Raw genomic sequence first — 20,833 nt, forward strand, 5'->3', positions numbered from 1 at the left:
GGGGGGGGGCAGAGGGGTCCCCAGGCAGCGGGGGGCCGGGAGGATGCCGAGCTCCGCGTAGGAGCGTCCTGGCCGCTGGTCCAGCCGGTCGGCACCGGAGCCAGGGGAAGGGCTGGCTTGGTGTCCGCGGGGCTCGGCACCGTAGGCGCTCAATAAGTGCTCCTCCATTTTTTGAGGGTCCGTTCAGACTCGGTGGTCTTCTCCGTGCACTCGTTGTCTCGCAGGTCTTGGTTTTTATGGCTACTTGTGTAAGTGTCTTTTAGGGGCTTTTCTCGGGCGCTCAGCGTTACCCGAAGCAGACATTTATGCGATGCCGGCTGTGTGTGGAGATGCCGGCTGTGTGCGGAGCACTGTCCGGGCCACGGGAGGTGCCGTGCTATGCGCTGTATAAAACTAAGCTAAGGTCGTTGTCCTTAGTTCTTGAGGAGGACCCGAATGGCCTCGCTGTTAACCCGGCTCATCGTGCGCCCCCACAGCCCCTGCGGATTCTTGGGGTGGATTCTCTAAATGTGGTCTTGGGGTTCTGTGGAGCCGGCTCACAGGGCCGGAGCCGGCTCACAGGGCCAGCGCCTTCTCCGATGTGGGCACCCCATGCTGGGCGGCCTGTGCGGGGCCTCCCGCGTCACACAAAGCTCCTGAGGGGGTCCCTGTATCACTTCTGAGCACCGTGTGAGCGCTTGCCCACCCTAGTCACGTTCTCTGCAGTGGGGTCTCAATGGTGCCTCACCCTGACCAGGTGAGCTTCAGAATCTTCCTGTGGAAGCTTCAGGTTCCTGGCCTGGCTCTGGCAGACTGTGCAGGTTTCACAGGCACACAACGGCGAGGTCAGCACCAGGGTCCTGTAGACCTTCAGTTTGGTAGACAGCCTAATACCCCTTCTCTTCCACACTTCTCCTCTGGAGTCTCAAACAGGGAGTTGGCTCTGACAATCCCTATCCCTAGAAAGTATAGTGCCAAGGGAAGTGACCTTATCCACAGCATTCAGAACTTCTCCCTTTGCTGTAACCGATGGTTCCACATATGGATGGCGTGGTAGAGCACCTGTGTTTTCTTGGTGTTAATTGTTAGGCCCAAATTAGCACAAATAGCAGACACTGGTATTATCAGAGCTGACTCAGCGTTGGGAGGATCCAGGGTACTGGTGGAGTCATTGCTAATTTATGATATGTAGCATATCAGACTGTTGAGTGCTTTATGAGGTCTGGTGGGGAGGGCGGTCAGTGAAAGAAGGATAACCGGCCATGGAAGGAAATAAGCACCTTAGTAAGATTATGCTGAAATAAATAGCTCATTGACTTCATTATGGCAGGGACTTTTTCAACTTGTGATTTCCCTCAGCCAAGCAAAGTGTAGACAAAAGGAGCTTAATGAAAGCTTGTTTTGAATTTCATTTCTCTGTGATAATGAGATAAGTATAGTGCTTTGGGTTCCTTGAACTGTGGATGGTCAGTAATAGCATTTCTTTAACATTTGGTCAGATCTATTTTGAAATTTTCCTTCAATCAATATTTATTCCACTCATAAATATCAGGCACCTTACTAAGAGATACAGAGGCCAAAGACAGCTCCCAAAGACTGATGGGGGAGACAACAAACAAATATATGCAAACAAGCTATATATAGGATGTCTATCCCAAAACAATTTGAAGTAACACAGAAGTGTTGAACACAGAAAAGATCTTAATACAGGGTATCCCAAACTCGTAGTACAGTTTTAAGCTACTAAAGTAATGTTACATCCTGCATGTTAGAATGAGGTTTGGGGATCAACATCCTAGAACAGGGTGAGGAACCCTGTCCTAGAACAACAGAACTCCATTCTCTATTTATTAAAACTATTTGAACTACTCTGATTCCTTCCCTGACCATTCCAAGACCAAAAGGCATCTTCCCTCTAACTAATCCCCCAATAATTAGATTGGATTAGAGAAGTCATTTATTAAGTACTTGCTGTGTGCTAGGGACTATGCTGGGAATACAAATACAAGCAAAAATAGTCATAAAGTCAGTAAGCATTTATTAATTGTCTACTGCATACCAGGCACTGTGCTAAATTCTGGGGATACCAAGGAAGACAAAAGACAGTCCCTGCCCTCAAGGAGCTCAAAGTGTAATGGGAGGGACAATATGCAGGCTGCTATGTATAAATAAACTACATACAGGATAAATTAAAGATGAGCCACAAAATTAAGGGGGAGTAGAAAAGGTGGGATTTTCTTTCACATTTAATTTATGGAATAAAACAAGCTTTTACATAACTATAGTAAAGATGATTGCACATGAAACCACTACTCTTATGTATAACTTGCTATTCCTTTTAAATTTATAATAAAGTTCTGTAAATGTCTTTTTTTTCTTTATTCCCCCTCCCCTCCCTCCCCCTTTGCCCTAAAGATGGCTACTATTAGACACAAATGGGTATACATATTTGTATACATCCATACACATATGTGTATATATATGTATGCATGCATATACAGGTATATGTATATATACACATGCATATATACATGTATGTAAAATTATTCTATACATCTGTCAGTTCTTTCTCTGGATGTGGATAGCATCTTTCTTCATCTGTTCTTTATAGTTAATTTCGATATCTATACCAGTCAAAATGACTTATTCGCTTGAAGTTCTTAAAACAACATTCCTGTTACTGTATACAGCATTCTCTTGGTTCAGCTCATTTTACTCTCCATTATTTTGTGCAAGTCTTTCCATTGATCATTGAGCTCACCCTCTCTTTTTGCACAGTAATATTCCATCACAATCATAAACCCCAACTTGTTCAGTCAGTCCCCAATGGAAGGCCATCTCTGTAGTTTCCAGTCAGTTGGGACTTAAGGCCAGAGGGACGAAGAGGTAGAGACAAGGAGGGAGAGCGTTACAGGCATATGGGAAAGTGAGGGAAAATGCCAGGCTGGGGAAAGGGAGTTTCTGTACAAGGTAGAGAAATTGTCCAGAGGGTCTGAGGCTGCTTTGGAGTAGAAGTGAGAGCATGGCTGGTGTGAGCACTTCCTCAAACAGAGATCTTGGGGAGAAATCCTTTCAGAATGGAGAAGGAACTGTCCTTAGATGAGTCATGGCACCAATCCACTTCAGTGATGGGGAGACAATAATCTTAACTAGCCAAGAGGTACTTTTTATTCTGAGTTTCATTATCACCCTCAATCCATTTCCCCAAGATTTTGGGCTGGAGAAGTTTTATTTCACAATAGTTTCTGTTGAAATAAAAAGGTTCTTTTAAATATGCTTTTGTACCAGTATAGAGGTCTCTTTGTACTAGAGATTGCCATTCAGATTATCAACCTAAATTCAGTGCTAATGTTGCAAAACGGAGGTCTTTAATCAGGGCAAGTGAGCTGCAGCCCAGGATGCCATGATGCAAGTGCTGGGATAGCCAAGGAAGTGGCTGGGAACAGGGTTTCCTGGGGCACCAAGGCTGAGGGACTGGCCAAGATGAAAGTGGGAGGGATTAGGGGAGGGCTTACAGTTTCACCTGGTAAATTGTTTTCCTGAAACAAGTGTAATGCCAAGCAAAGGCAACTTCCCAAAGTTCAAAATACCAGCATAGCTGCTGTACATTTTATTCAGTGACAAATTAAGAACAGAGAAAATCAAAATATAGCATAATTCAAAATATAGCATTCACCAAGTGTAATTCAAAAATTTCCAAGTATTACCCCTGGACATTACATTCATTTAGTCAATCACAAAGCCTTTCTTCTCAAATGAAGATTAGTTTCCAATCACAAAGTACATTCATTTGGTCAGTCCCAGAGCACAAAAAAGTCAAAAGTTTCCCACCCCTGGATCACAACTGAATTAACAATTATCATCAGTTAATGCCAAGCACCTTCTCAAAAGGGGCAGTAGAGAGCACAAAACCCATCTACCCCTGAGTTACAACAAGGTTAAAATATCATCACAGCATTTAATACCCAAAGAGAGGTCTTTTCTTCATTTTGACCCGAGGCAAGTTCTCAGCAATCTTTGTTCCTGGGGAGACAAAGCTTGGCAAGGCCACAAGATACAATGCCAGTGTCCTCATTAATTCATTCTCTGTCTGCAGAACAGTCCTAGGACCCCTGAAAACATTAACAAAACCCTCTTCCAGGATTTCTGTAAACATACAACAAGAAAATCCTTCTTCAGGTGTCTGAACCAACAGCAAGGTTCTAGAACCTCTGCAACAACAGCACTGTCCTTCACCAGTGGACAAATCTAGCAAAACAACATCAAAACAGAGAGACAAAGTACCAGCATAACAGCCATGTCTCCTCAGTCCTTGGCAGCTCTCAAAAGTCCTGGGCAGTTCGAACTGGCCCTCAGCAATCCTTTTCATCTCTCTGCCTCCAAGATGCTGCTTCCAAAAAATTCTTCTGCCTCTCTCTCAGCTTGTGCCTCTCTAAATTCACGTCACTACCTCCTCCCAGTTCAGCCCTCTCTTTTCACGCCAGCAAGTCCATCCCACAAGTGGGATTCACAAGCTCTGGGTTTTAACACAATCCAAAAAACAAGCCAATACAGGAGATCTTTGCGTTCCATTAGTATTACAACAAGTTAAAATCCTATAGAGAAAACCTGGGAATCTCTGGAGGGAAGAGTTTGGGACATGTACAAAATGGAGGCTGGAAGTGATAATGTCTGATCAGCCTCAGGCAATTCATGGGTCTGGGAATGGGGACAAGGTCTGAGAGTAGTCTGATATAAGTAATGGAATGTAAATTTTAGTCTCATAAATTTTGTTTTTGTTTTTTCTCTTAAAAGACCAGCCTTAATTCCAAATCACTCTGGTTCCATTGATTGACTAACAATAGGTCCTAGGCCAAACTCTGCTTGGTCATTGTTTGGGTCCTGATTGGCTCAGAATTAATGTAAATGACAATTGTTTCTGTTTCCCCTCCCAGATCTATTTTTTTTTTTTTTTGCTTTTTAAAGGGCAATTGGGGTTAAGTGACTTGCTCAAGGTCACAAGGCTAGTTTTTGTGTTAAGTGTCTGTGGCCAAATTTGAACTCAGGTCCTCCTGACTCCAGGGTTGGTGCTCTGTTCACTGTACCATCTAGCTTCCCCAGATCTATTTTTTAAAAAATTTAATTAGATCTATTGAAAAAAAAAAGACCATTCTTTTCCTCATTTCTTGTTAAACCTTAATCACTAAATAGGCTTTGCCTCAGTCTTCTCCAGTTGTCCTGATCTATATATGACCACTGGAACCAGATGCTCCAGAGGAGAAAGAAGCTGGTGATTTTGCACAGCCCTGCCTCACTTAAATCCAATTCACTTACAGGTCATAGCATCACCTCCCTGATAACATCTTCTTCAAGAATGATGGACAAAGAAACAGCAGAAATGGATATAAGTAAGTCTGTTTTTAAGTTAGAAATTGCTTTGGAAAAGTTGAACTAGGCTGTATGCTCCCTGAAGGCAGAGACTTTGCCTTTGAATTTCCAGTTCCTAGAGTGATAGCTGGCTCTTAGTGGGCACCTTTAAAGGACAGCTAGCTGGTGCAGTAGATAGAATGCCAGGCCTGGAGTCAGGAAGAATCGTCTTCCTGAGTTCAAATATGACCTCAGACACTAGCTGTGTGGCCCTGGATCCAGTTTGCCTCAGTCTGTTCATCTGTAAAATGATCTGGAGAAGGAAATGGCAAGCACTCCAGTATCTTTGCCAAGAAAACCCCAGATAGGATCATGAAGACTCAGCCATTGAACAACAATTGATACCTTATGAATTCCTGCTGGCTTGATTGGATCAACTTCTGCCTTCTACCGGAGAAGGAGGGAAAGGAGAGAAGGACCCCCAGGATAGGGTTACCTTTGGTACTAGAATAGCACCACTGTATTTTGTCCTCGAGAGACCACAGTTCTGGGCTGCTGTAGATACTAGATGCTACATCTTAAGAAGGGAGTCTACTGAAAGGAGCCAGAGTAGAAAGGACGTCCAAGATGGTGAGTGACCTGGACACTATGCTGTGAGCTACCTAGGTATGTTTAACCTGAACCACAGGAGACTTGGAGGGGAGAGGCAAGCTGTCTTCAAATATTTGGATTGTTGTCCTGTGGGAAAGAGATTAGATTTCCTCGACTTCACCTCAGTGGGCAGAACCAGGAGAAATGGGTGAAAGCCATTGAGAAACAGATTATTGGCAAAATTTCAGTAACAAGTTCTCAATCATTCAAGTTGTACCAAGTGGAATGGACTGCCTTGGAATGTAGTGAGTCCTACATCTATGGAAATCCTTTTAGCAGAAGGAAATTCTATCCAGGGAAAGGTTTGGCTAGATGCTCTCTCAGATCTCCCTCTCCTTCCTCTCCCAACTTTGAGATTCAATTCACCTCTGCATAGCACCATAATTATGTAAATTGGAGCTCAGCAAGGATTTGTTGAATAGGATGAATTTACTTAAATAATAAATGACATCATGCTGCCACCTAGTGGTGTGTTACTAAAGCAAGTTGTTGCCTTTGCTCATTGGCCAACTCAACAGCTGGTTTCTGAGAGATCTACATTTTTAGTCTTCTTTTGTGTCCTCCATGGTACCCACTATAGTACTAGGTACACAATAGAGCTTAGTAAATGTTGTTTGGCAGCCCTTGGGGCATGTAGGTGACACAGTGAGTGGATAAAGTCCTGGTCCTGGAGTCAGGAAGATTCATCTTTCTGAGTTCTAATCTAGCCTCAGACACTAGCTGTGTGATGCTGGGCAAGTCACTTAACCCTGTTTGGCTCAGTTTCCTTATTTGCAAAATGAGCTGGAAAAGGAAATGACAAATCTCTCCCGTATCTCTGCCAAGAAAACCCCAGATGGGTCACAAAGAGCTGGACATGACTGAACAACAACATATCACATACCTTCTTAGTTCTTTTTTGAACATGCTTTATAAATATGAGTGAAGGCCCACCCAAGCCTGCCCGTACTTTGTAACTCTTGTCTGTCTCCTTAGAATTTGAGATTTGGAACTGAAAGGGGCTTTAGAGGCCATTGAGAAGAAACTTTATTTTACATATGAGGAAACTGAGGCACAGAGAGGTCACATATCGTCTATTTCAAGAAGCCAACAAGCATTTATAAAGCACCTCTCTCCCTTTTTTTTTGGACTTGCCCAGGGTCACACAGCTAATAAGTGTCAAGTGTCTGAAGCTGAATTTGAACTCATGTCCTCCTAACTCCATGGCCAGTGCTCTATCCACTGAACCACCTAGCCACCCCACTTTGTTCTTTCTTTGTTCTTGAAGACCAGTGACATCAGGAAAATGATATCTTTGACTTACAAGTGAGTTGGATTTAAGTGAGGCAGGGCTGTGTAAAGTCACTAGCTTCACTCTCTCCTCCAGAATCATCAGAGTCCAGTGGTAAGACATAGGTCCAGGATGACTGACAATGTCTCCAGATGTAATGGGGGACCTTGGCCTTGTGAAGTAAAGGTCTCAGTTTGTCTGGGGCAACACCCATTCAGTAGTTAAAGGCTAGGTAAGAATTGAGACAGAAGATGGCTAAGCTCTGAGGATACAAAAGAAGGTAAACTGGCCCCATCCCTGCCCCCCCCCCCCCCCACCTTCCTGCCCTCAAGGAAAGTCTAATGGAGGAAACAATTCTACAAACAAGCTATATTCAGCATGAGTTGGAAATAATCTCATAGGAATTGGGAGATGGCCACAATTTAAAAATAGGAAGGACTGTGTTCCTCCTTCACTTTCTCTTCCAGTTTACACAAATACCAAAAGGTGTTAAATATCTAAAAGAAAAGTCATTTCTAGATCTCAGGTCTCTAGATGTTCTATGACCTGGATCAAGGTCAGGGTCTTGATTAAAAGGACTGATCCAGGGGTCCATCTACTCCCTGCATCCAATACTTGGTTCTGTTGGATCTTTCCTCTGGTGTTGCCCAGATACCAAGCTATCATTAGTGTGTTCCACAATACAGCTACCTGACAAAGCTTCTTTAGGCAATCCCAAGGCCATGTCTGGACACCATTTAGATTTCTCTTGCTTCCTTTACAGATCCTGTTTATACACCAGTATCAGTAAAGTTCTTTCTCTGGCTGCATGGAACTGTCTCAGCTACAGCCCTGACAATGTCTGTTGCTAGATATTGTTTGTTTTTGAATCTCAGCCAAGAAGGGCAACAATTCTCCTTTCCTTTCCATTGCCTCTTCTTTCCTACTGATGCCAAGTCTGGGACCCTACTTGTCAAGAAGCCATCCAGACGAGGAAATGCTCTTTCTTGGGATGTGACAGACCTTTTAACAAAAAATTTGACCTTTGGCCCAGTATAAAACTCCTTCCTTAAATGGCTTTTCTCTGTAAGGCTTCTCCAGGACTAAAAAAAAAAAAAGACATATGCACATGAGCTCGTTAATTCTTTCAACATTCATTTTGGAGAACTAGGGTTAGTGCGTGTTGGGATTCTGGTTTTATAGAACATGAAACTGAAGCACAGCCTGATAAAATGATTGATTTAGGAGATCTCTGGTATGGTTTGACAATTCTATTATTTAATTACTTCTTACTTTAAGCCCTTTAAAATTATTTTTCTCCTAAAAACAATACAGAAAGAAGCAAAATATGTACCTTCACTTAAAGACAGTAGAAATATGATAATAATAGACTTATATACATAGTGGTTTAAGGTTTAAAAAATGCTTTACATACATTATCTCCTTTGATGTTCACAGCAACCTTGTAACTTTAGTACCGCGTTTCCCTGATAATAAGATACTGTCTTATTATTTTTTTTTTGGAAAGAAAAACACCAGAGGGCTTATTTTCAGGGGAGGGCTTATGTTGTCCTGCCTCAGCTCTCCTCCGCGGCACTGCTCTCAATGGCACCAGCAAGCAAATCACTGGGGAAGAACAGGATGACGCGCTCACTGCTGCAGCTCTGATTGGATGCAGCTCGGAGCGCGGCGTGCGTTTCACGGGGGGGGGGGGACGGTGCATACAGAGGGTACCGTGATGTAGCGTGTAGGGCTTATTTTCGGGATAGGTCTTATTATCGGGGAAACACGGTAGCAGATTTCTTCCTCCTCTTCCTCCCTCCTCCTTCTCCCTGTCTTGCCCAGGCTAGAGGTATAGCAGCTGCTTACAGACTGGTCTCAATTCAGGATTAAGTGTGGAAGCTTTAACCTGGGACCATTAACTCCTCTTTAGGCAACCTTGTGACCCTCTGCTCTTAGGGGCTCACCATACTGGTGCTGGACTGAGTGTGAACACCCTCTCAGCTTTTGCCCTATTGTAGTTTAGAACTCCTGAAATGAATCAGACTATCAACCTTGGCCTCTCCAACAGTGTAGCAGCAAGCACCCCAGTGTCCCCAGGGTGGCTGCCAACACAGATTCTTAGATCTGCTTTTCTTTCTTTTTTTTTGGAGGGCAGTTGGGGTTAAGTAACTCGCCCAAGGTCACACGGCTAGTTTTTATGTTGTGTCTGAGTCCAGATTTGAACTCCAGTCCTCCTGACTCCAGGGCCAGTGCTCTATTCACTGTGCCACCTAGCCGCCCCTAGATCAAAATGGGTTAACAGGGGTGGCCAGGTAGCACAGGGAGTAAGAGTAACGGCTCCAGTGTCAGGATGACCTGGAGATCAAATCCCGAGCTCAGACACTTAGCACCCACCCAGAAACACCTGGCTGTGTAACCTTGAGCAAGTTACTTAACCCCAATTGCTTAGGGGTGGCCAGTGGCTCAGCGAGTGAGAGCACCGGCTCCAGTGTCAGGATGACCTGGATCAAATCTGGGCTCAGATACTCAGCACCACACCCAGAAGTGACTGGCTGTGTAACCTTGCGCAAGTTACTTAACCCCAATTGCTTTAAAAAAAAAATGGGTTAACAAGCTTACTTCAATCAATAAAACATATATTGTTTACCTAGTTCAGGGGAAAAAGGTCAGCATCCCGAACTTCAGAATATACAGAGGTTACAAGCATAAGTTACAAGAACATTTCAGCAGACAGGCTTCCAAACTGTCCAACCATTACATATCTCCATACCTAATCACAGTTACCAGAGAGAGAAGCATCAACATCTGGGTTTTCAAAGCCAAGGGGCTCTCAAAACAACAGCTGCCCAGAGTCTCATCTGGTCAAATCACAGAACACTTCTCAAAGTGAGCCCCAAAGCAAAGCCTCACATCAGGGCTTATGTAGCCTTCTCCAGGCTCAGAGAATATAATAACCTTCTTGACTCACTGCCCAATCACAAAGCACCAAGGTGTGGGCGTTCCTGAAAAACAAGGCTTCCACCACAGGTTCCAGGTGCATTTAACCCAGGGGCAGGGAAGATCTTAAAAATTTACATTCCTATAACAAACAGCACCTTCTAGAAATGGGGGCTATCATGCCTGACCTTTCCCCCATTTTTCAGATGGGGAAAATGAGACTCAGAGAAGTCAAAATGGTTTCATGACTAAAAAATGTCAGGTGGAGGGTTTGAATTGAGGTTTCTTTTGATTTACCCATGGTCACATAGCTGGTAAATATCAGAGGCAGGATTTGAAATCCTGACTCCAAGCCCAGCAAGACATTATGCTCCCTTCCTTCCTTCCTTCCTTCCTTCCTTCCTTCCTTCCTTCCTTCCTTCCTCTCCCTCTCTCTATCTCCCCCCCCCCCCCAAGTTGGGGTTAAGTGACTTGGCCAGGGCCATGCAACTGCTGTGCAAGGCCAGACTTGAGTCAGGTCCTCCTGACTGCAGCCAGAGCTGGTAAGCTATCCACGGCACCACTTAGCTGCCTCTCAACATGCTGTTTCTAGGTCTGCTTACTCACCCAGCAATACATTATGCTGTTTTTAAAGGTCTAATTATTTGTATTGGTCTGGGCAATGTAGAAACAATTCCCTTATTTTATAAAGGGGGAAATTGAGGACCAGAAAGTTGAGAAGTGATTTGCCCAAGGTCTTATGGGTAGCAACAGGGGGGCCAGATTTCCAACCCAAGTCCCGTGAGCTCAAACTGCCTTTCAGTGTAGGCAGGAGATGTACATTTTATATAGCCTCATGGGAAATGAAAGAAATGACACATCAAGTCAAGTGAGTCAAGGCAGCAGTTCTCAGTTGTCTTGTTAAATGTCTGCTATGTGCCAGGTGCTGTGCTACAGTCCTCACATTCTAATATACAGGCATTAGATCCCCATATTTCAACAAGGTATTTGACGAAGCCTCTCATTCTATCCTTTTGGACAAAATGGGCTGGCTGATAGTATAATTTGGTTGATTTAGAATGGTTTAAAATGACTAGACTCAAAGAATTGTGCTTAAAGAATCAGTTGGATATTTTGGTGATGTTTAGGTAAGGGAAGAGAAGGTTCAGGGGCATGAGCTGTTGGGGAGATGGTGAGCTCTCCCTCACTGGAGGCCGGCCTGTGGCTTCTCCTTTAGGATATTCTGAGGGAGATCCTTGCTCAGGGGTTGAGGCCAAGCCTTCTAAATTCTCATCTCATTCTGAGAGTCCATGATTCTCTTTTTCTGTGTTTCTGTGGATTCCAATAAGGAAGCTGTTCTGGTTTTCTTCAAGTTCCGGCTAAAATCCCACCATCTACAGGAAGCCTTGCTCCAGGCTCCTTATTGCTAGCTCCTTCCCAAGGTTAATAATCTAAATTTGTCCTGTATGTATGTTGTCTCCTTCATTAGATTGTAAACTCCTTGAGGGCAGGGAATATTTATACCTTTATGTTCTTAGCTCTTAGCTCAGTGCCTAGCGGGGACCTTAATGAATGCTTGTGACTTCGTTTAGTGGAAACTCTAATGAGCCCTTAATTAATAAATGCTTGCTTTGGGGTGGCTAGGTGGTGAAGTGAATAGAGAGCACCAGCCCTGGAGTCAAGAGAACCTGAATTCAAATTCGACCTCAGACACTTAATACTTACTAGCTGTGTGACCTTGGGCAAGTCACTTAACCGTAATTGCCCTGCCTTTCCCCCTCCAAAAAAAAATGCTTGTTGATTTCAATTAGTGGACTCTTAATAAATGTAGAGTTAAATTAGTGGGAACTCCAGCCCTGGTTTCCAATGTACTAGCTATGTGATTAAAGTTAATCACTTCATGTCTCAAGGCTTTGGAGCAAAAGCATAGTGCTAGATTATCTCAGATGCCTTCCACTTTTGACATTTTGTAGTTTTTTTATGATTTAGAACATTCTGAAACGATGATGCAGATTTTAAAAAGCCTTCAAAAGTTTGAGGGGGCATCCTAGCAACTGAATTATTTAGTCACTTATCAGCATCTGTAATGGAACTGAAATCAGTGATGCAGGGAATAGAGGGTGTTGTCTCCAACTTCCTCTGTATCTAGGAAATAGGGTACAGTGGGCACCATCTGCTGCTGATTGATGACCCTGCAGGGGTGGGGAACCTTTGTGGCCTCACGGCCATATGTGGCCCTCTAGGTCCTCAAGTATGGCCCTTTGAATCCAAACTTCACTGAAAAAATCCTTTTATTAAGGATTGAACCAAATAAGAACTCTAAGGCAGGGGGCCTGTAGCTTGTTTACACTTAGAGCAAATTGTTCAGACTTAAAAAAAAGCCTGCACGGGGTGCTGTTGTGGACATTATTTTATTTTATCTTTAGCATTTTTTCCTCCAAGGCCCCAGATGTTTGGAACATATTTAATGACTGTTGTTTCACTGTCTGTCCTTTTACCTAGGAAGCTCCTTCTTACTTCTCTATTCTGTAAATGTTCTTTTGTTAAGATCCATCACTCTTTCCTTGTTTCTTGCATTCCTAGTCTGTGACTTTGGCTTCCTTAATGCCCCTTATAACACTTTTCCCATCCAATGTTTGCTTTTGAGGGCCTATAGTTTCTTTTCTTTTTAAACTTTAAAATGCAGCTTTTCTTTTTCCAATAATCAAAGTTTTGATTTATTTCCCCCCTGTCCTTTAAAGGCAGAGATAAAGGACACATATTTTCTTTCACATGTAAAGTACTGTTATGCCTATTAGCTATTTCAGGGGGCTCACAAATATCCCTTTTGCTTTGAATGTTCTCCATCTGAAAGGATTTAACTCATTAAGCCAAAAACCGCAGTTGAGTTGGCACCATTTTCCTCCAGTGGGTGGAAGTCTTGTTTTCTCCAGAGGATTCATTTAACAAATATCAGGGGTTAGTTATTTTGGGGAAAATCTAGTTTTGGAATTTTCCCCTCCCTTTCTACTTGCATGGCTCAGTTATTGCAATCTTTATCTACTGTATTTTTTTTTTTTTTTCTTTTTTTTGGGGGGGGTTAAGTGACTTGCCCAAAGTCACACAGCTAGTGTGCCGAGTGTCTGAAGCCGGATTTGAACTCAGGTCCTCCTGACTCCAGGGCTTGTGCTCTATTCACTACGCTACCTAGCTGCCCTGCCAACTGTATTTTTTTTAAGGCAGTTGTAGAAGATACTGAACTTAGCAGAATGGAAAGTGAATTGGCCTATAGCAGACAAAGGAGAATGAAGGTTGCTAGCATTTATATGTAGAGCAGCTAGGTGGCACAGTGGGTAGGGCACTGAGCTTGGAATCAAGAAAACTCATCTTCATGAGTTCAAATTTGGCCTCAGACACTTACTGTGTGACCTTGGGCAAGTCACTTCACCCTGTTTGCCTCAACTCCTCATTTGTAAAATGAGGTGGAGAAGGAAATTGCAAACCACTCCAATATCTTTGCCAAGAAAACCCCAAATCGGGTCATGAAGAGCCAGAGTTGACTAGGAAATGACTGAACTAAGCATTTGTACAGCACCTTAAGGCTTACAAGATACTGCTTTGCAGATGTGAAGTCAGCTCTTCCTGCTTCCAGACCTGGGGATCTCTCCCCTTTGCTACCTTGTAGTCCAACAGCACATCTCCCTGAGCTCTAATGAGAACCAGGCGACATGCAGAGCAAATGATGCTTTAGGGGAAGATGTTAGTGTCTGTCTTCTTCAGGATTTCCAGTTTCTAATGACTTGTGTTTACCTACCTAAGCATATACCACCTTTGTGTCTTTTGCTTTTTACCTCAGGGCAATGACACATGACATTGACCTTCTTCCTTAGGACCCTTCCTGGGAATTACCGAAATCCAAAAGAACTTTGCTATTTATCTAGTCCAGTGTACTCTCATACTGACCCAGAGCTCTCCCCACAATGTACCTTACAGGTGGCCATTCAGCCTCTGCCTGAAGAATATTAGGGACTAGTCACTATTTTGGGAAGACCGTGCAGTTTATGGAAAGCTAATTTTAATGATTGTGGTTCTGCCCTCGGGGCCAAACAGAACACATCTAATCTCTCTTCCATGTGACAGATCTTTTTTTTTTTTTAAAGCAATTGGGGTTAAGTAACTTGCTCAAGGTTACTCAAGGTTACACGGCCAGTTATTTCTGGGTGTGGTGCTGAGTATCTGAGGCTAGATTTGATCCAGGTCATCCCGACACTGGAGCCGGTGCTCTTACTTGCTGAGCCACCTGGCCGCCCCTAAGCAATTGGGGTTAAGTAACTTGCTCAAGGTTACACGGCCAGGTGTTTCTGGGTGGGTGCTAAGTGTCTGAGCCCAGGATTCGATCTCCAGGTCTTCTCAACACTGGAGCCGGTGCTCTTACTCGCTGTGCTACCTGGCCACCCCCCATGTGATAGATCTTTAAATGTTTGGAGATAGCAATACTTCTCCTCTCCCCCAAACCCCCAATCACCTTCCTCTCCAGGTTTAGACAATCCCCAGTTCCTTCAAATCATTCCCATAAAGTATAAGCTTAAGACCCTTGTTGTCCTTCTCTAGATTCTTTCAGTTTTATCAAAGTCTTTTTAAAAATGTGATACACAAAATCAAACACTTTAGATGTGGCATGGCCAGGGTAGAGTATAGCAGGGTTGTTATTAATAATAATAATGATAATAATGTTGTCGCTGTTGTTCATTTGTATCCGACTCTCCGGGTTTGGGGTTTTCTTGGCACAGATACTGGAGTGATTTGCCATTTCCTTCTCCAGCTCATTTTACAAATGAGGAAACTGAGGCAAACAGGGTGAAGTGCCTTACCAAAGTCACACAGTTTGTGTCTGAGACTGGATTTGAACTCAGGTCTTTTTTGATTCCAGGCCTGGTACTCTATGGACTGCATCACCTAGCTGCCCCACTAATAGTGAATAATAATCATATATAATAATAAACATAATAAAAATAAATATAATAATAATAAATTAAATACTACAACTACTAATGTATTATTATTTCATACTAATATGTTAATAACAACAATAATCATGACCACAATAATAACTGCTACTTATATGGTACTTTTAGGTTTGTAACATGCTTTACACATATCATTTTATTCAGCCCTGGGAGGTATATGCTATTATTATCCCCATTTTATAGATGAGAAAACTGAGTCAGACAGAAGTTGCTTACAACACCAGGGTTGCCTAGCTGGTATGTGAAGTCATATCTGAACTCAAATCTTGACTCCACGTGTAGCAACTGTGCCAACTGGACCCTTTGCCTCTCAATGGAATCTAAAATTCATTAGATTTGTTGTCTGCCATGTTTCACTTCTGATTCATATGCAGTTTTCAGTCATAGGGTTATAGGTCAAGAGCTGGAAGGATCCTCAGAAGCCATTTCTTTAACTTCCTAATTTTACAGTTAAGGAAAGGTGGTGATTCATGTGAGATCACAAGAGTCCTTTGGTTCCCAGACCAATGTTCTTTCCATGTGCTATGCTGCCTTCCCCTCAATCTTTCCATCTTTTTCAGACAACCTGCTGGAGTTTATTTTTGGAATTCATGTGGAAGGCTTTACAGGGATCCCACTCACATTTCATCTCCTTTAGACTTGGCCCAACATTCTAGTCTATCAAGATCCTGCTTCAGCTATCCAACAACTTGATTTCCCTTCCTAACTTTGTGTCATATGCAAATTTGATCCCTCCCCAAGACGGCATGCAATATGATATGATTCTACACATGCATTCCTATTAAACACATTTTCATGTTGCATGGAAGAATTATAACAAATGGGAGAGAACACAAGAAAGAAAAAACAAAACAAAACAAAAAAGAAAATAGTTTGCTTTGCTCTGCATTCTGACTCCATAGCTCTTTCTCTGGATGTGGAGGGCTAAAGGATAGCATTTTTTTCCTTTTTTTTTTTTTTGGAGGGGAGAAGGCAGGGCAATTGGGGTTAAGTGACTTTCCCAAGGTGACATGGATACCGTGTTTCCCCGATAATAAGACAGTCTTATTAGTTTTTTTTGACAGAAAAACACCAGAGGGCTTATTTTCAGGGGAGGGCTTATTTTAATGAACATTGACAGCAATTTTAATAAACAGGTAAATGTGAACAAAAAAATGTACCTTTATTCAATAAGCAAATCACTGGGGAAGAACAGGATGACACGCTCACTGCTGCAGCTCTGATTGGATGCAGCTCGGAGCACGGCGTGCGTTTCACGGAGGGGGGGACGGTGCATACAGAGGGTACCGTAATGTATCGTGTAGCGCAGGGGATCACCTTCACTACAGTAGCAATCTCAATAGGGCTTATTTTCTGGGGAGGGCTTATTTTAGAGGAATCTTACACAGTAAGGGGAGGGCTTATTTTCGGGATAGGTCTTATTATCGGGGAAACACGGTAGTAAGTGTTAAGTGTCTGAGGCTGGATTTGAATTCAGGTCCTCCTGATTCCAGGGCCAGTGCTCTATTCACTGCGCCACCTAGCTGCCCCAAGGATAGCATTTTTAGTGACACAATGATAGGCCCAGGAGAGAGTGATCTTTGGAGTTAGGGAGACCTCTGACACACACTAGTGGTATGACCTTGGGTACAACCTTTCATTGTCCCAGTTAAGTCTCTTGGATGAGAAGTTGCCAAACACCTTTCACACCAGTGAAATGACAAGTTCATTTTTTTTTTTTTGAGAATCAAGACACAGCTCTTTAGAAAAGTATTTTCATTTTGGTTTTGAAAGAGTGTTTCATTCCTTCTTGGAAGAAAGCAGACCACAGTCATTTGAGGCTAAAGATGGAGGCCAAGGAGGAAGAGTATAGATTTATAACTGGAAGGAACTTTAGAAGTCATCTACTCCAATCCCCTCATTTTACAGATGAGGAAACTGAGTCCCACTGAAATTTAATGACTTGTCCAAAGTCATGCAGTGACTAAGCAGAAGACTCAGGGTTTCAATACAAGTCTTCTGACCCAGTAGCTAGGGAGCACCATAGTGGTTAGAGCACTGGGCTTGGAATGAAGAAGGCTCATCTTCATGAAGTCAAATCTGGGCTCAGACATGTACTAGCTGTGTGACCTTGGGCAAGTCACTTTCTGTCTGCCTCAATTTCCTTATCTGTACAATGAGCTGGAGAAGGAAATGGCAAACCACTCCAGTATCTTTGCCAAGAAAACCCCAAAAGGAGTCACAAAGAGTCAGATGTGACTGAATTGACTGAGTAACTTCTGACTCCAGAGCTTAATACTCTTTCCATAGCACCTAACTCATAGCATTGAAAATGGGAAAAATCAAAAAGAAATAAGTATTTCTCCAATGATCCAAGAACTTATTGTTGGTATGTACAAACTCTATCAAGCCAAGGTCACAGACTTCCAGAAAAGTGACTAGAACCTCTGCTGATGAATTGAAGGAAATTTGCAGTGAGGGAAAATACACCCATCTAAAAAGAAACCCAGTTCACAAGGTCAGTCAAGCCCAAAACAACACCAGGGAATGAGAATGTCTTTCTCTGAACAATACTAATCTTAGGCCCATGGCAGGCCGACTCATAATTTTTAAAGTACACCAATGTTCACACCTATTTTCTTGTTTATAATTCTATGGGAATCTTGGGGGGAAAATGCTGGAATGATTACAAGTCCCTGAAATCTTGATTTCATTTTTTTATATGATTGTGGCAGGATGTGTGGTTGTATTTTTTTCCCACTGTTGCAATGATTGATTGGTACTCTAAATGTCTATCCAACTAAATTACTCAGAAAGCAGCAAAGGGCAAAACCATTATTGCATTCACCCTGATCCTTGAGAAAGTTAGGTGGCAGTCTCATTTTATCTTCAAAGAGTAGTAAATGCTCTCTTAAACTTCCACAAAACATAATAACGATTACTCATATTTCTATAATGCTTTGAGATTTGCAAAATACCTTCCCCACCAAGACCTTGTGAAGAAAAGGAGTCCATGGATTCTTACATCCATTTCTATAGATGGGATTTTAGAGTGAGAAGGGTGAACTGGGTGACTGCTGAAGTCCATTCTGACTCTAAATCAGTGGTCCTGTGGAACCTTTAAGATGATCTGGTTCCTCTCCATTATTTGACAGGTGAAAAAAATGAATCCTAGAGATGGGGGTGGGGTGGGAAATGACTTGCTATGAGTCCTATAGTAGGGAGTTACAGAAATGGGACTGGAACCCAGGTCCTCTGACTCTAAATCCAGTGTTCTTTCTACTAAGACTCATAAATGTAGAAGTACTTGTCTATGCTTCCACAGTTAGTGTCATAGCTGGGCAGGGGAAATATAAATACACACACACATCCTATATATATGTTTGACTAGAGCCCAGGAGATATTCTAGGATATATGGATCTATGTATTCATCCATCCATTCGTCTGTCTGTCCATCTATCGAAAGAGAAAGAGATTTGGGTATCATAGACATAGCAGTGATGAATGAATGAATAAAAAAACCAATTATTAAGCACTTAGCATATGCAAAGCACCTTGCTAAGTGTTGACTGCTGCTACAAAATAAAAGCAAGACAATTTCAAGCTTTCAAGAATCTCCCATTTTAATAGGGGGACCCAATGCACAGTAAGCAAGTCTGGTTGCAGGACAGATAAAAAGACCCAGCCAGTGGCCTTTAGTGTAATACATCTTTAGTGTCATTTCCATTCACAAAACCATACCCATTTCTGATACTGAACCATTTGAGAACTAACGAAGTCACCGGGAGAATTTATAGAGAGAAAAGAGCCCAGGACAGAGGTTTGGGGACAGAGCACTAGCCAGACTGAGGAATAGTCAGAGAGCCAGGAGGGAGGACTGTCAGGAAAACCAGGAGAGTAGAGTATCTGAGGGGAGTGGGGTGGCCAATAGTGTCAGATGTTGCAGAGAGGTCAAGAATGATGAGAACTGAAGAAAAAGTTTTGGGTGGAGCAGTTGGGAGATCATTAGTCCCACAGAGAACAGTTTCAGTTGAGTGATAAGGTCAGAACCCAGATTGGAATGGGTTAAGAAACGATAACTTTCCCAGCCTGGAGTCACTAGTATTCACTAGCCCTATGAAAACTCTTAAGACAAGTATGATCTGGAGGAGGTAGCTTAAAAAAAAAGATGCCACATAGGAACTACTATCAGATATTTAAAGACACTTAGTTATAGTTAACTCTCATGGGAAAATCCTAAAACAAATGACTTCAAAACTCCCGAGTTGCAGGTAATCTGGGGAAAGCCCAGCTTTACCTGAAGAGGTCAGTGAGTTCTGATGAAGACTTGGAGCTTCTTCCTACTGGCCCCAAATACAAAGGCCGTGGTGACCCCTAGAGAAATCCATTTAGTCTCCAGGAAGGTTGGGTTGGTGGATGAAATCGATGGTGTGTGTATGCTGTGGCAAGGCAAGGGTTTTCTGGTTGGTTTTGTCATGAAATGGAAAGATTTCATATTATCACATGAATCACATGTTATCACATCCTATCGGATGCCCCAGCAGCTTTGAAATCTAAGATTTTGGTGCAAGTTGGGATTGTCTTAGGGATTATTTCTGTGGCCATAAATAATGAACATAATGGCAATCCCCAGTATTGGCTCCAACGATAACTGTTCTTGTGTGCAAAGAACTTCGATGTAAAATCCTCAATGCGAAAGAAATATTAGCAAGAAAACTCTGAGTGAGACATATAAGCCAAAGAAATCTTTTGGGAATTCCCCCGATAGTGATCTTGGTCCATGTGAGGCTAGAGCCATGGATCAATACTTGTTTGTCCTTCATTCTCAAAGAGGACCATGACATTAGGGAGGTGATGCCATGACATGCAAGTGAATTGGACTTAAGGGAGGCAGGACCGTGCATTTACTTCTGTCTGTATACTCGGTGTCTCCTTAGTAGAATGTGAAACTAAGCAGGAAATTATGGATACTTATATTGATCTGATTCCTTTCTGTCCACAAGAAAGTTCAGTACAGAAAAAAGAACACTGACTGAGGGTCAGGAGAAATCTGGGCTCTAATTCTGCCTCTGCACCTTACCAGTTGTGTAAATGAAAGGGCAGGGTACTCAACGTTGGTGAGGCTCAGCTTATCATCTGCAAAATGAAGCTTCTAACACCTCTGGTGCTTGTCTCATAGGATTTGGTGTGAGGATCAAATGAGATTATGTATGCAGAGTACTTGGTAAAGTTGGAAGCGCTCAGAGATAGTAGTTACTGTTATTATGAATTTTGCTTTTTCACTTTCCCTAATCAAAACTGAGAAGAAATGGGCACTCAGAAGAAGTTGGGTTTCCAAGTACAGTATTAAAAATACATTAGAAATTTTGCTTCTGACACTTACTAGCTGTGTGGCCCTGGGCAAGTCACTTAACTTCTCTGGGTCTCAGTTTCCTCCTCTGTGAGGATAATAATAGCATCTATCTCACAGGGTTGTTGTATGGATCAAGTGAGATAATATATAAAGCACTACAGAAAGGTTTGTTGTTATTGCCATCATCACGGTAACTCCCTCAGTGGGCTCATCTCGAAAGGTCGTTGAACTAGATTATCTATAAGGTACTTTCTAGCTTTGACTTCCTAAGGTCACTCCCAGCTCTGACATTCTCTGTTCCCAGGTCCCTCCTAGCTGTGACATTCTGTGTTCTAAGGTCCCTCCCAGCT

The 20,833-nt window shown here is 42.7% G+C and overlaps 1 protein-coding gene and 1 long non-coding RNA gene across 2 annotated transcripts in view; one reads left to right on the top strand and one right to left on the bottom strand.

Annotated features, from left to right (window-relative positions):
* The window catches only part of LOC138163918 (uncharacterized), a 9,328-nt gene extending 985 nt beyond the window's left edge, over positions 1-8,343 (top strand). Inside the window, exons 2-3 of the long non-coding RNA XR_011168954.1 lie at positions 5,295-5,366; positions 8,010-8,343. This is a non-coding gene — a long non-coding RNA (uncharacterized lncRNA). The remainder of the gene's footprint in view (positions 1-5,294; positions 5,367-8,009) is intronic.
* Positions 1-20,833, bottom strand: part of NUP160 (nucleoporin 160) — a 383,543-nt gene that overhangs the window by 55,215 nt on the left and 307,495 nt on the right. The gene's annotated exons all lie outside the window — the stretch shown is intronic.

The sequence above is a fragment of the Petaurus breviceps genome, unplaced genomic scaffold, assembly GCF_028583685.1.
Source record: "Petaurus breviceps papuanus isolate PSGF00001 unplaced genomic scaffold, PetGlider_PUasm1.0 188, whole genome shotgun sequence".
NCBI lineage: Eukaryota > Metazoa > Chordata > Mammalia > Diprotodontia > Petauridae > Petaurus > Petaurus breviceps.